The sequence below is a fragment of the Thamnophis sirtalis genome, unplaced genomic scaffold, assembly GCF_051295495.1.
Source record: "Thamnophis sirtalis isolate CommonGarterSnake01/CBP01778 unplaced genomic scaffold, rThaSir2_p1.2 scaffold_1, whole genome shotgun sequence".
NCBI lineage: Eukaryota > Metazoa > Chordata > Lepidosauria > Squamata > Natricidae > Thamnophis > Thamnophis sirtalis.
Window position 1 is genome coordinate 167,125,107 of NW_028261381.1, and position 15,674 is coordinate 167,140,780.

Sequence of the window (15,674 nt, forward strand, 5' to 3'; positions counted from 1 at the left end):
GCTCTCTTGCAGTGAAGTTTCCTCCGACTGCATGGTAGAAGATTGGGCGAGCGAGGGAGTTGTTGGAAGCTGGATGGAGGTTGGCTCAGTCGGGCCAATGGCAGCCGTCGTGGTGACAATGGAAGGCACAGACTCTCCAGAGGAGCTGGTTTCTGGCACTGCTGTGCTTGAGCGTGTAGAAATTAGCGAAGACGTGGCGCCTACCTCGGCTGGGGTGGATTCTGCCCGAGTTGGCGAACTCGTGCTGTGGGATGCAATGGTGGTCTCCGGAGGGGTTGATGGCAACGAGCTCTGAGACAGAGAGTGTCCAGTCTGCATGGAAAGCGACGTGGCCAGGGGAGACTCAGATGCCGGTGAGGGTTTTCCGGTCACTTCTGCTGAAGCTCAGCCTTAGTGGAAGAACCCTTGCCGATGGTTGGCGTGGCTTGACTTTCAGGAGGCGTTACAGCAGTCTCTACCGTGGAAGGCGGCCTCATTGGCGTGGATCCGGTCACCTCCATAGTCGAGGTTCTAAACCGCGCAGCCGTAGGAGATGTTGCCGAAGAGAGTGGAGGGCTGGTCAACTCAGCCTCAGTTCCTTCGACCTTAGCTGAAGTAGTGGTGGAATGTAAGGCAACGGTGGTCTCCTCGGTAGGGGCAAGCGAAGAGTGCTCAGTAGAAGAGGAGGAAGTTGGCCTGGGAAGGGTGGTTCCTTGAGCAGAGCTCAGCTCCGGTTTGGTCTATGGCAGAGCCAGAATGCGGTCTTGGAGTTGTGCTCTCTTGCAGTGAAGTTTCCTCCGACTGCATGGTAGAAGATTGGGCGAGCGAGGGAGTTGTTGGAGGCTGGACGGAGGTTGGCTCAGTCGGGCCAATGGCAGCCGTCGTGGTGACAATGGAAGGCACAGACTCTCCAGAGGAGCTGGTTTCTGGCACTGCTGTGCTTGAGCGTGCAGAAAGGAGCGAAGACGTGGCGCCTACCTCGGCTGGGGTGGATTCTGCCCGAGTTGGCGAACTCGTGCTGTGGGATGCAATGGTGGTCTCCGGAGGGGTTGATGGCAACGAGCTCTGAGACAGAGAGTGTCCAGTCTGCATGGAAAGCGACGTGGCCAGGGGAGACTCAGATGCCGGTGAGGGTTTTCCGGTCACTTCTGCTGAAGTCAGCTCAGCCTTAGTGGAAGAACCCTTGCCGATGGTTGGCGTGGCTTGACTTTCAGGAGGCGTTACAGCAGTCTCTACCGTGGAAGGCGGCCTCATTGGCGTGGATCCGGTCACCTCCATAGTCGAGGTTCTAAACCGCGCAGCCGTAGGAGATGTTGCCGAAGAGAGTGGAGGGCTGGTCAACTCAGCCTCAGTTCCTTCGACCTTAGCTGAAGTAGTGGTGGAATGTAAGGCAACGGTGGTCTCCTCGGTAGGGGCAAGCGAAGAGTGCTCAGTAGAAGAGGAGGAAGTTGGCCTGGGAAGGGTGGTTCCTTGAGCAGAGCTCAGCTCCGGTTTGGTCATGGCAGAGCCAGAATGCGGGCTTGGAGTTGTGCTCTCTTGCAGTGAAGTTTCCTCCGACTGCATGGTAGAAGATTGGGCGAGCGAGGGAGTTGTTGGAGGCTGGATGGAGGTTGGCTCAGTCGGGCCAATGGCAGCCTTCGTGGTGACAATGGAAGGCACAGACTCTCCAGAGGAGCTGGTTTCTGGCACTGCTGTGCTTGAGCGTGTAGAAATTAGCGAAGACGTGGCGCCTACCTCGGCTGGGGTGGATTCTGCCCGAGTTGGCGAACTCGTGCTGTGGGATGCAATGGTGGTCTCCGGAGGGGTTGATGGCAACGAGCTCTGAGACAGAGAGTGTCCAGTCTGCATGGAAAGCGACGTGGCCAGGGGAGACTCAGATGCCGGTGAGGGTTTTCCGGTCACTTCTGCTGAAGTCCAGCTCAGCCTTAGTGGAAGAACCCTTGCCGATGGTTGGCGTGGCTTGACTTTCAGGAGGCGTTACAGCAGTCTCTACCGTGGAAGGCGGCCTCATTGGCGTGGATCCGGTCACCTCCATAGTCGAGGTTCTAAACCGCGCAGCCGTAGGAGATGTTGCCGAAGAGAGTGGAGGGCTGGTCAACCCAGCCTCAGTTTCCTTCGACCTTAGCTGAAGTAGTGGTGGAATGTAAGGCAACGGTGGTCTCCTCGGTAGGGGCAAGCGAAGAGTGCTCAGTAGAAGAGGAGGAAGTTGGCCTGGGAAGGGTGGTTCCTTGAGCAGAGCTCAGCTCCGGTTTGGTCATGGCAGAGCCAGAATGCGGGCTTGGAGTTGTGCTCTCTTGCAGTGAAGTTTCCTCCGACTGCATGGTAGAAGATTGGGCGAGCGAGGGAGTTGTTGGAGGCTGGATGGAGGTTGGCTCAGTCGGGCCAATGGCAGCCGTCGTGGTGACAATGGAAGGCACAGACGCTCCAGAGGAGCTGGTTTCTGGCACTGCTGTGCTTGAGCGTGCAGAAAGGAGCGAAGACGTGGCGCCTACCTCGGCTGGGGTGGATTCTGCCCGAGTTGGCGAACTCGTGCTGTGGGATGCAATGGTGGTCTCCGGAGGGGTTGATGGCAACGAGCTCTGAGACAGAGAGTGTCCAGTCTGCATGGAAAGCGACGTGGCCAGGGGAGACTCAGATACCGGTGAGGGTTTTCCGGTCACTTCTGCTGAAGTCAGCTCAGCCTTAGTGGAAGAACCCTTGCCGATGGTTGGCGTGGCTTGACTTTCAGGAGGCGTTACAGCAGTCTCTACCGTGGAAGGCGGCCTCATTGGCGTGGATCCGGTCACCTCCATAGTCGAGGTTCTAAACTGCGCAGCCGTAGGAGATGTTGCCGAAGAGAGTGGAGGGCTGGTCAACTCAGCCTCAGTTCCTTCGACCTTAGCTGAAGTAGCGGTGGAATGTAAGGCAACGGTTGTCTCCTCGGTAGGGGCAAGCGAAGAGTGCTCAGTAGAAGAGGAGGAAGTTGGCCTGGGAAGGGTGGTTCCTTGAGCAGAGCTCAGCTCCGGTTTGGTCATGGCAGAGCCAGAATGCGGTCTTGGAGTTGTGCTCTCTTGCAGTGAAGTTTCCTCCGACTGCATGGTAGAAGATTGGGCGAGCGAGGGAGTTGTTGGAGGCTGGACGGAGGTTGGCTCAGTCGGGCCAATGGCAGCCATCGTGGTGACAATGGAAGGCACAGACTCTCCAGAGGAGCTGGTTTCTGGCACTGCTGTGCTTGAGCGTGCAGAAAGGAGCGAAGACGTGGCGCCTACCTCGGCTGGGGTGGATTCTGCCCGAGTTGGCGAACTCGTGCTGTGGGATGCAATGGTGGTCTCCGGAGGGGTTGATGGCAACGAGCTCTGAGACAAAGAGTGTCCAGTCTGCATGGAAAGCGACGTGGGCAGGGGAGACTCAGATGCCGGTGAGGGTTTTCCGGTCACTTCTGCTGAAGTCAGCTCAGCCTTAGTGGAAGAAACCCTTGCCGATGGTTGGCGTGGCTTGACTTTCAGGAGGCGTTACAGCAGTCTCTACCGTGGAAGGCGGCCTCATTGGCGTGGATCCGGTCACCTCCATAGTCCAGGTTCTAAACCGCGCAGCCGTAGGAGATGTTGCCGAAGAGAGTGGAGGGCTGGTCAACTCAGCCTCAGTTCCTTCGACCTTAGCTGAAGTAGTGGTGAATGTAAGGCAACGGTGGTCTCCTCGGTAGGGGCAAGCGAAGAGTGCTCAGTAGAAGAGGAGGAAGTTGGCCTGGGAAGGGTGGTTCCTTGAGCAGAGCTCAGCTCCGGTTTGGTCATGGCAGAGCCAGAATGCGGGCTTGGAGTTGTGCTCTCTTGCAGTGAAGTTTCCTCCGACTGCATGGTAGAAGATTGGGCGAGCGAGGAGTTGTTGGAGGCTGGACGGAGGTTGGCTCAGTCGGGCCAATGGCAGCCGTCGTGGTGACAATGGAAGGCACAGACTCTCCAGAGGAGCTGGTTTCTGGCACTGCTGTGCTTGAGCGTGCAGAAAGGAGCGAAGACGTGGCGCCTACCTCGGCTGGGGTGGATTCTGCCCGAGTTGAAGAACTCGTGCTGTGGGATGCAATGGTGGTCTCCGGAGGGGTTGATGGCAACGAGGTCTGAGACAGAGAGTGTCCAGTCTGCATGGAAAGCGACGTGGGCAGGGGAGACTCAGATGCCGGAGAGGGTGTTCCGGTCACTTCTGCCTGAAGTCAGCTCAGCCTTAGTGGAAGAACCCTTGCTGATGGTTGGCGTGGCTTGACTTTCAAGAGGCGTTACAGCAGTCTCTACCGTGGAAGGCGGCCTCATTGGTGTGGATCCGGTCACCTCCATAGTAGAGGTTCTAAACCGCGCAGCCGTAGGAGATGTTGCCGAAGAGAGTGGAGGGCTGGTCAACTCAGCCTCAGTTCCTTCGACCTTAGCTGAAGTAGTGGTGGAATGTAAGGCAACGGTGGTCTCCTCCTTAGGGGCAAGCGAAGAGTGCTCAGTAGAAGAGGAGGAAGTGGCCTGGGAAGGGTGCTTCCTTGAGCAGAGCTCAGCTCCGGTTTGGTCATGGCAGAGCCAGAATGCGGGCTTGGAGTTGTGCTCTCTTGCAGTGAAGTTTCCTCCGACTGCATGGTAGAAGATTGGGCGAGCGAGGGAGTTGTTGGAGGCTGGACGGAGGTTGGCTCAGTCGGGCCAATGGCAGCCGTCGTGGTGACAATGGAAGGCACAGACTCTCCAGAGGAGCTGGTTTCTGGCACTGCTGTGCTTGAGCGTGCAGAAAGGAGCGAAGACGTGGCGCCTACCTCGGCTGGGGTGGATTCTGCCCGAGTTGGCGAACTCGTGCTGTGGGATGCAATGGTGGTCTCCGGCGGGGTTGATGGCAACGAGCTCTGAGACAGAGAGTGTCCAGTCTGCATGGAAAGCGACGTGGCCAGGGGAGACTCAGATGCCGGTGAGGGTTTTCCGGTCACTTCTGCTGAAGTCAGCTCAGCCTTAGTGGAAGAACCCTTGCCGATGGTTGGCGTGGCTTGACTTTCAGGAGGCGTTACAGCAGTCTCTACCGTGGAAGGCGGCCTCATTGGCGTGGATCCGGTCACCTCCATAGTCGAGGTTCTAAACCGCGCAGCCGTAGGAGATGTTGCCGAAGAGAGTGGAGGGCTGGTCAACTCAGCCTCAGTTCCTTCGACCTTAGCTGAAGTAGTGGTGGAATGTAAGGCAACGGTGGTCTCCTCGGTAGGGGCAAGCGAAGAGTGCTCAGTAGAAGAGGAGGAAGTTGGCCTGGGAAGGGTGGTTCCTTGAGCAGAGCTCAGCTCCGGTTTGGTCATGGCAGAGCCAGAATGCGGGCTTGGAGTTGTGCTCTCCTGCAGTGAAGTTTCCTCCGACTGCATGGTAGAAGATTGGGCGAGCGAGGGAGTTGTTGGAGGCTGGACGGAGGTTGGCTCAGTCGGGCCAATGGCAGCCGTCGTGGTGACAATGGAAGGCACAGACTCTCCAGAGGAGCTGGTTTCTGGCACTGCTGTGCTTGAGCGTGTAGAAATTAGCGAAGACGTGGCGCCTACCTCGGCTGGGGTGGATTCTGCCCGAGTTGGCGAACTCGTGCTGTGGGATGCAATGGTGGTCTCCGGAGGGATTGATGGCAACGAGCTCTGAGACAGAGAGTGTCCAGTCTGCATGGAAAGCGACGTGGCCAGGGGAGACTCAGATGCCGGAGAGGGTGTTCCGGTCACTTCTGCTGAAGTCAGCTCAGCCTTAGTGGAAGAACCCTTGCTGATGGTTGGCGTGGCTTGACTTTCAAGAGGCGTTACAGCAGTCTCTACCGTGGAAGGCGGCCTCATTGGCGTGGATCCGGTCACCTCCATAGTCGAGGTTCTAAACCGCGCAGCCGTAGGAGATGTTGCCGAAGAGAGTGGAGGGCTGGTCAACTCAGCCGCAGTTCCTTCGACCTTACCTGAAGTAGTGGTGGAATTTAAGGCAACAGTGGTCTCCTCGGTAGGGGCAAGCGAAGAGTGCTCAGTAGAAGAGGAGGAAGTTGGCCTGGGAAGGGTGGTTCCTTGAGCAGAGCTCAGCTCCGGTTTGGTCATGGCAGAGCCAGAATGCGGGCTTGGAGTTGTGCTCTCTTGCAGTGAAGTTTCCTCCGACTGCATGGTAGAAGATTGGGCGAGCGAGGGAGTTGTTGGAGGCTGGACGGAGGTTGGCTCAGTCGGGCCAATGGCAGCCGTCGTGGTGACAATGGAAGGCACAGACTCTCCAGAGGAGCTGGTTTCTGGCACTGCTGTGCTTGAGCGTGCAGAAAGGAGCGAAGACGTGGCGCCTACCTCGGCTGGGGTGGATTCTGCCCGAGTTGGCGAACTCGTGCTGTGGGATGCAATGGTGGTCTCCGGAGGGGTTGATGGCAACGAGCTCTGAGACAGAGAGTGTCCAGTCTGCATGGAAAGCGACGTGGCCAGGGGAGACTCAGATGCCGGTGAGGGTTTTCCGGTCACTTCTGCTGAAGTCAGCTCAGCCTTAGTGGAAGAACCCTTGCCGATGGTTGGCGTGGCTTGACTTTCAGGAGGCGTTACAGCAGTCTCTACCGTGGAAGGCGGCCTCATTGGCGTGGATCCGGTCACCTCCATAGTCGAGGTTCTAAACCGCGCAGCCGTAGGAGATGTTGCCGAAGAGAGTGGAGGGCTGGTCAACTCAGCCTCAGTTCCTTCGACCTTAGCTGAAGTAGTGGTGGAATGTAAGGCAACGGTGGTCTCCTCGGTAGGGGCAAGCGAAGAGTGCTCAGTAGAAGAGGAGGAAGTTGGCCTGGGAAGGGTGGTTCCTTGAGCAGAGCTCAGCTCCGGTTTGGTCATGGCAGAGCCAGAATGCGGTCTTGGAGTTGTGCTCTCTTGCAGTGAAGTTTCCTCCGACTGCATGGTAGAAGATTGGGCGAGCGAGGGAGTTGTTGGAGGCTGGACGGAGGTTGGCTCAGTCGGGCCAATGGCAGCCGTCGTGGTGACAATGGAAGGCACAGACTCTCCAGAGGAGCTGGTTTCTGGCACTGCTGTGCTTGAGCGTGCAGAAAGGAGCGAAGACGTGGCGCCTACCTCGGCTGGGGTGGATTCTGCCCGAGTTGAAGAACTCGTGCTGTGGGATGCAATGGTGGTCTCCGGAGGGGTTGATGGCAATGAGGTCTGAGACAGAGAGTGTCCAGTCTGCATGGAAAGCGACGTGGGCAGGGGAGACTCAGATGCCGGAGAGGGTGTTCCGGTCACTTCTGCTGAAGTCAGCTCAGCCTTAGTGGAAGAACCCTTGCTGATGGTTGGCGTGGCTTGACTTTCAAGAGGCGTTACAGCAGTCTCTACCGTGGAAGGCGGCCTCCTTGGCGTGGATCCGGTCACCTCCATAGTCGAGGTTCTAAACCGCGCAGCCGTAGGAGATATTGCCGAAGAGAGGGGAGGGCTGGTCAACTCAGCCGCAGTTCCTTCGACCTTAGCTGAAGTAGTGGTGGAATGTAAGGCAACGGTGGTCTCCTCGGTAGGGGCAAGCGAAGAGTGCTCAGTAGAAGAGGAGGAAGTTGGCCTGGGAAGGGTGGTTCCTTGAGCAGAGCTCAGCTCCGGTTTGGTCATGGCAGAGCCAGAATGCGGGCTTGGAGTTGTGCTCTCTTGCAGTGAAGTTTCCTCCGACTGCATGGTAGAAGATTGGGCGAGCGAGGGAGTTGTTGGAGGCTGGACGGAGGTTGGCTCAGTCGGGCCAATGGCAGCCGTCGTGGTGACAATGGAAGGCACAGACTCTCCAGAGGAGCTGGTTTCTGGCACTGCTGTGCTTGAGCGTGTAGAAAGGAGCGAAGACGTGGCGCCTACCTCGGCTGGGGTGGATTCTGCCCCAGTTGAAGAACTCGTGCTGTGGGATGCAATGGTGGTCTCCGGAGGGGTTGATGGCAACGAGGTCTCAGACAGAGAGTGTCCAGTCTGCATGGAAAGCGACGTGGCCAGGGGAGACTCAGATGCCGGTGAGGGTGTTCCGGTCACTTCTGCTGAAGTCAGCTCAGCCTTAGTGGAAGAACCCTTGCCGATGGTTGGCGTGGCTTGACTTTCAAGAGGCGTTACAGCAGTCTCTACCGTGGAAGGCGGCCTCATTGGCGTGGATCCGGTCACCTCCATAGTCGAGGTTCTAAACCGCGCAGCCGTAGGAGATGTTGCCGAAGAGAGTGGAGGGCTGGTCAACTCAGCCTCAGTTCCTTCGACCTTAGCTGAAGTAGTGGTGGAATGTAAGGCAACGGTGGTCTCCTCGATAGGGGCAAGCGAAGAGTGCTCAGTAGAAGAGGAGGAAGTTGGCCTGGGAAGGGTGGTTCCTTGAGCAGAGCTCAGCTCCGGTTTGGTCATGGCAGAGCCAGAATGCGGGCTTGGAGTTGTGCTCTCTTGCAGTGAAGTTTCCTCCGACTGCATGGTAGAAGATTGGGCGAGCGAGGGAGTTGTTGGAGGCTGGACGGAGGTTGGCTCAGTCGGGCCAATGGCAGCCGTCGTGGTGACAATGGAAGGCACAGACTCTCCAGAGGAGCTGGTTTCTGGCACTGCTGTGCTTGAGCGTGTAGAAAGTAGCGAAGACGTGGCGCCTACCTCGGCTGGGGTGGATTCTGCCCCAGTTGAAGAACTCGTGCTGTGGGATGCAATGGTGGTCTCCGGAGGGGTTGATGGCAACGAGGTCTGAGACAGAGAGTGTCCAGTCTGCATGGAAAGCGACGTGGCCAGGGGAGACTCAGATGCCGGTGAGGGTGTTCTGGTCACTTCTGCTGAAGTCAGCTCAGCCTTAGTGGAAGAACCCTTGCTGATGGTTGGCGTGGCTTGACTTTCAAGAGGCGTTACAGCAGTCTCTACCGTGGAAGGCGGCCTCATTGGCGTGGATCCGGTCACCTCCATAGTCGAGGTTCTAAACCGCGCAGCCGTAGGAGATGTTGCCGAAGAGAGTGGAGGGCTGGTCAACTCAGCCTCAGTTCCTTCGACCTTAGCTGAAGTAGTGGTGGAATGTAAGGCAACGGTGGTCTCCTCGGTAGGGGCAAGCGAAGAGTGCTCAGTAGAAGAGGAGGAAGTTGGCCTGGGAAGGGTGGTTCCTTGAGCAGAGCTCAGCTCCGGTTTGGTCATGGCAGAGCCAGAATGCGGGCTTGGAGTTGTGCTCTCTTGCCGTGAAGTTTCCTCCGACTGCATGGTAGAAGATTGGGCGAGCGAGGGAGTTGTTGGAGGCTGGACGGAGGTTGGCTCAGTCGGGCCAATGGCAGCCGTCGTGGTGACAATGGAAGGCACAGACTCTCCAGAGGAGCTGGTTTCTGGCACTGCTGTGCTTGAGCGTGTAGAAAGGAGCGAAGACGTGGCGCCTACCTCGGCTGGGGTGGATTCTGCCCCAGTTGAAGAACTCGTGCTGTGGGATGCAATGGTGGTCTCCGGAGGGGTTGATGGCAACGAGGTCTGAGACAGAGAGTGTCCAGTCTGCATGGAAAGCGACGTGGCCAGGGGAGACTCAGATGCCGGTGAGGGTGTTCCGGTCACTTCTGCTGAAGTCAGCTCAGCCTTAGTGGAAGAACCCTTGCTGATGGTTGGCGTGGCTTGACTTTCAAGAGGCGTTACAGCAGTCTCTACCGTGGAAGGCGGCCTCATTGGCGTGGATCCGGTCACCTCCATAGTCGAGGTTCTAAACCGCGCAGCCGTAGGAGATGTTGCCGAAGAGAGTGGAGGGCTGGTCAACTCAGCCTCAGTTCCTTCGACCTTAGCTGAAGTAGTGGTGGAATGTAAGGCAACGGTGGTCTCCTCGGTAGGGGCAAGCGAAGAGTGCTCAGTAGAAGAGGAGGAAGTTGGCCTGGGAAGGGTGGTTCCTTGAGCAGAGCTCAGCTCCGGTTTGGTCATGGCAGAGCCAGAATGCGGGCTTGGAGTTGTGCTCTCTTGCCGTGAAGTTTCCTCCGACTGCATGGTAGAAGATTGGGCGAGCGAGGGAGTTGTTGGAGGCTGGACGGAGGTTGGCTCAGTCGGGCCAATGGCAGCCGTCGTGGTGACAATGGAAGGCACAGACTCTCCAGAGGAGCTGGTTTCTGGCACTGCTGTGCTTGAGCGTGCAGAAAGGAGCGAAGACGTGGCGCCTACCTCGGCTGGGGTGGATTCTGCCCGAGTTGGCGAACTCGTGCTGTGGGATGCAATGGTGGTCTCCGGAGGGCTTGATGGCAACGAGGTCTGAGACAGAGAGTGTCCAGTCTGCATGGAAAGCGACGTGGCCAGGGGAGACTCAGATGCCGGAGAGGGTTTTCCGGTCACTTCTGCTGAAGTCAGCTCAGCCTTAGTGGAAGAACCCTTGCTGATGGTTGGCGTGGCTTGACTTTCAAGAGGCATTACAGCAGTCTCTACCGTGGAAGGCGGCCTCCTTGGCGTGGATCCGGTCACCTCCATAGTCGAGGTTCTAAACCGCGCAGCCGTAGGAGATGTTGCCGAAGAGAGTGGAGGGCTGGTCAACTCAGCCGCAGTTCCTTCGACCTTAGCTGAAGTAGTGGTGGAATGTAAGGCAACGGTGGTCTCCTCGGTAGGGGCAAGCGAAGAGTGCTCAGTAGAAGAGGAGGAAGTTGGCCTGGGAAGTGTGGTTCCTTGAGCAGAGCTCAGCTCCGGTTTGGTCATGGCAGAGCCAGAATGCGGGCTTAGAGTTGTGCTCTCTTGCAGTGAAGTTTCCTCCGACTGCATGGTAGAAGATTGGGCGAGCGAGGGAGTTGTTGGAGGCTGGACGGAGGTTGGCTCAGTCGGGCCAATGGCAGCCGTCGTGGTGACAATGGAAGGCACAGACTCTCCAGAGGAGCTGGTTTCTGGCACTGCTGTGCTTGAGCGTGCAGAAAGGAGCGAAGACGTGGCGCCTACCTCGGCTGGGGTGGATTCTGCCCGAGTTGGCGAACTCGTGCTGTGGGATGCAATGGTGGTCTCCGGAGGGGTTGATGGCAACGAGGTCTGAGACAGAGAGTGTCCAGTCTGCATGGAAAGCGACGTGGCCAGGGGAGACTCAGATGCCGGAGAGGGTGTTCCGGTCACTTCTGCTGAAGTCAGCTCAGCCTTAGTGGAAGAACCCTTGCTGATGGTTGGCGTGGCTTGACTTTCAAGAGGCGTTACAGCAGTCTCTACCGTCGAAGGCGGCCTCCTTGGTGTGGATCCGGTCAACTCCATAGTCAAGGTTCTAAACCGCGCAGCCGTAGGAGATGTTGCCGAAGAGAGTGGAGGGCTGGTCAACTCAGCCGCAGTTCCTTCGACCTTAGCTGAAGTAGTGGTGGAATGTAAGGCAACGGTGGTCTCCTCGGTAGGGGCAAGCGAAGAGTGCTCAGTAAAAGAGGAGGAAGTTGGCCTGGGAAGGGTGGTTCCTTGAGCAGAGCTCAGCTCCGGTTTGGTCATGGCAGAGGCAGAATGCGGGCTTGGAGTTGTGCTCTCTTGCAGTGAAGTTTCCTCCGACTGCATGGTAGAAGATTGGGGGAGCGAGGGAGTTGTTGGAGGCTGGAAGGAGGTTGGCTCAGTCGGGCCAATGGCAGCCGTCGTGGTGACAATGGAAGGCACAGACTCTCCAGAGGAGCTGGTTTCTGGCACTGCTGTGCTTGAGCGTGTAGAAAGGAGCGAAGACGTGGCGCCTACCTCGGCTGGGGTGGATTCTGCCCCAGTTGAAGAACTCGTGCTGTGGGATGCAATGGTGGTCTCCGGAGGGGTTGATGGCAACGAGGTCTCAGACAGAGAGTGTCCAGTCTGCATGGAAAGCGACGTGGCCAGGGGAGACTCAGATGCCGGTGAGGGTGTTCCGGTCACTTCTGCTGAAGTCAGCTCAGCCTTAGTGGAAGAACCCTTGCCGATGGTTGGCGTGGCTTGACTTTCAAGAGGCGTTACAGCAGTCTCTACCGTGGAAGGCGGCCTCATTGGCGTGGATCCGGTCACCTCCATAGTCGAGGTTCTAAACCGCGCAGCCGTAGGAGATGTTGCCGAAGAGAGTGGAGGGCTGGTCAACTCAGCCTCAGTTCCTTCGACCTTAGCTGAAGTAGTGGTGGAATGTAAGGCAACGGTGGTCTCCTCGATAGGGGCAAGCGAAGAGTGCTCAGTAGAAGAGGAGGAAGTTGGCCTGGGAAGGGTGGTTCCTTGAGCAGAGCTCAGCTCCGGTTTGGTCATGGCAGAGCCAGAATGCGGGCTTGGAGTTGTGCTCTCTTGCAGTGAAGTTTCCTCCGACTGCATGGTAGAAGATTGGGCGAGCGAGGGAGTTGTTGGAGGCTGGACGGAGGTTGGCTCAGTCGGGCCAATGGCAGCCGTCGTGGTGACAATGGAAGGCACAGACTCTCCAGAGGAGCTGGTTTCTGGCACTGCTGTGCTTGAGCGTGTAGAAAGTAGCGAAGACGTGGCGCCTACCTCGGCTGGGGTGGATTCTGCCCCAGTTGAAGAACTCGTGCTGTGGGATGCAATGGTGGTCTCCGGAGGGGTTGATGGCAACGAGGTCTGAGACAGAGAGTGTCCAGTCTGCATGGAAAGCGACGTGGCCAGGGGAGACTCAGATGCCGGTGAGGGTGTTCTGGTCACTTCTGCTGAAGTCAGCTCAGCCTTAGTGGAAGAACCCTTGCTGATGGTTGGCGTGGCTTGACTTTCAAGAGGCGTTACAGCAGTCTCTACCGTGGAAGGCGGCCTCATTGGCGTGGATCCGGTCACCTCCATAGTCGAGGTTCTAAACCGCGCAGCCGTAGGAGATGTTGCCGAAGAGAGTGGAGGGCTGGTCAACTCAGCCTCAGTTCCTTCGACCTTAGCTGAAGTAGTGGTGGAATGTAAGGCAACGGTGGTCTCCTCGGTAGGGGCAAGCGAAGAGTGCTCAGTAGAAGAGGAGGAAGTTGGCCTGGGAAGGGTGGTTCCTTGAGCAGAGCTCAGCTCCGGTTTGGTCATGGCAGAGCCAGAATGCGGGCTTGGAGTTGTGCTCTCTTGCCGTGAAGTTTCCTCCGACTGCATGGTAGAAGATTGGGCGAGCGAGGGAGTTGTTGGAGGCTGGACGGAGGTTGGCTCAGTCGGGCCAATGGCAGCCGTCGTGGTGACAATGGAAGGCACAGACTCTCCAGAGGAGCTGGTTTCTGGCACTGCTGTGCTTGAGCGTGTAGAAAGGAGCGAAGACGTGGCGCCTACCTCGGCTGGGGTGGATTCTGCCCCAGTTGAAGAACTCGTGCTGTGGGATGCAATGGTGGTCTCCGGAGGGGTTGATGGCAACGAGGTCTGAGACAGAGAGTGTCCAGTCTGCATGGAAAGCGACGTGGCCAGGGGAGACTCAGATGCCGGTGAGGGTGTTCCGGTCACTTCTGCTGAAGTCAGCTCAGCCTTAGTGGAAGAACCCTTGCTGATGGTTGGCGTGGCTTGACTTTCAAGAGGCGTTACAGCAGTCTCTACCGTGGAAGGCGGCCTCATTGGCGTGGATCCGGTCACCTCCATAGTCGAGGTTCTAAACCGCGCAGCCGTAGGAGATGTTGCCGAAGAGAGTGGAGGGCTGGTCAACTCAGCCTCAGTTCCTTCGACCTTAGCTGAAGTAGTGGTGGAATGTAAGGCAACGGTGGTCTCCTCGGTAGGGGCAAGCGAAGAGTGCTCAGTAGAAGAGGAGGAAGTTGGCCTGGGAAGGGTGGTTCCTTGAGCAGAGCTCAGCTCCGGTTTGGTCATGGCAGAGCCAGAATGCGGGCTTGGAGTTGTGCTCTCTTGCCGTGAAGTTTCCTCCGACTGCATGGTAGAAGATTGGGCGAGCGAGGGAGTTGTTGGAGGCTGGACGGAGGTTGGCTCAGTCGGGCCAATGGCAGCCGTCGTGGTGACAATGGAAGGCACAGACTCTCCAGAGGAGCTGGTTTCTGGCACTGCTGTGCTTGAGCGTGCAGAAAGGAGCGAAGACGTGGCGCCTACCTCGGCTGGGGTGGATTCTGCCCGAGTTGGCGAACTCGTGCTGTGGGATGCAATGGTGGTCTCCGGAGGGCTTGATGGCAACGAGGTCTGAGACAGAGAGTGTCCAGTCTGCATGGAAAGCGACGTGGCCAGGGGAGACTCAGATGCCGGAGAGGGTTTTCCGGTCACTTCTGCTGAAGTCAGCTCAGCCTTAGTGGAAGAACCCTTGCTGATGGTTGGCGTGGCTTGACTTTCAAGAGGCATTACAGCAGTCTCTACCGTGGAAGGCGGCCTCCTTGGCGTGGATCCGGTCACCTCCATAGTCGAGGTTCTAAACCGCGCAGCCGTAGGAGATGTTGCCGAAGAGAGTGGAGGGCTGGTCAACTCAGCCGCAGTTCCTTCGACCTTAGCTGAAGTAGTGGTGGAATGTAAGGCAACGGTGGTCTCCTCGGTAGGGGCAAGCGAAGAGTGCTCAGTAGAAGAGGAGGAAGTTGGCCTGGGAAGTGTGGTTCCTTGAGCAGAGCTCAGCTCCGGTTTGGTCATGGCAGAGCCAGAATGCGGGCTTAGAGTTGTGCTCTCTTGCAGTGAAGTTTCCTCCGACTGCATGGTAGAAGATTGGGCGAGCGAGGGAGTTGTTGGAGGCTGGACGGAGGTTGGCTCAGTCGGGCCAATGGCAGCCGTCGTGGTGACAATGGAAGGCACAGACTCTCCAGAGGAGCTGGTTTCTGGCACTGCTGTGCTTGAGCGTGCAGAAAGGAGCGAAGACGTGGCGCCTACCTCGGCTGGGGTGGATTCTGCCCGAGTTGGCGAACTCGTGCTGTGGGATGCAATGGTGGTCTCCGGAGGGGTTGATGGCAACGAGGTCTGAGACAGAGAGTGTCCAGTCTGCATGGAAAGCGACGTGGCCAGGGGAGACTCAGATGCCGGAGAGGGTGTTCCGGTCACTTCTGCTGAAGTCAGCTCAGCCTTAGTGGAAGAACCCTTGCTGATGGTTGGCGTGGCTTGACTTTCAAGAGGCGTTACAGCAGTCTCTACCGTCGAAGGCGGCCTCCTTGGTGTGGATCCGGTCAACTCCATAGTCAAGGTTCTAAACCGCGCAGCCGTAGGAGATGTTGCCGAAGAGAGTGGAGGGCTGGTCAACTCAGCCGCAGTTCCTTCGACCTTAGCTGAAGTAGTGGTGGAATGTAAGGCAACGGTGGTCTCCTCGGTAGGGGCAAGCGAAGAGTGCTCAGTAAAAGAGGAGGAAGTTGGCCTGGGAAGGGTGGTTCCTTGAGCAGAGCTCAGCTCCGGTTTGGTCATGGCAGAGGCAGAATGCGGGCTTGGAGTTGTGCTCTCTTGCAGTGAAGTTTCCTCCGACTGCATGGTAGAAGATTGGGGGAGCGAGGGAGTTGTTGGAGGCTGGAAGGAGGTTGGCTCAGTCGGGCCAATGGCAGCCGTCGTGGTGACAATGGAAGGCACAGACTCTCCAGAGGAGCTGGTTTCTGGCACTGCTGTGCTTGAGCGTGTAGAAAGGAGCGAAGACATGGCGCCTACCTCGGCTGGGGTGGATTCTGCCCGAGTTGAAGAACTCGTGCTGTGGGATGCAATGGTGGTCTCCGGAGGGGTTGATGGCAATGAGGTCTGAGACAGAGAGTGTCCAGTCTGCATGGAAAGCGACGTGGGCAGGGGAGACTCAGATGCCGGAGAGGGTGTTCCGGTCACTTCTGCTGAAGTCAGCTCAGCCTTAGTGGAAGAACCCTTGCTGATGGTTGGCGTGGCTTGACTTTCAAGAGGCGTTACAGCAGTCTCTACCGTGGAAGGCGGCCTCCTTGGCGTGGATCCGGTCACCTCCATAGTCGAGGTTCTAAACCGCGCAGCCGTAGGAGATATTGCCGAAGAGAGGGGA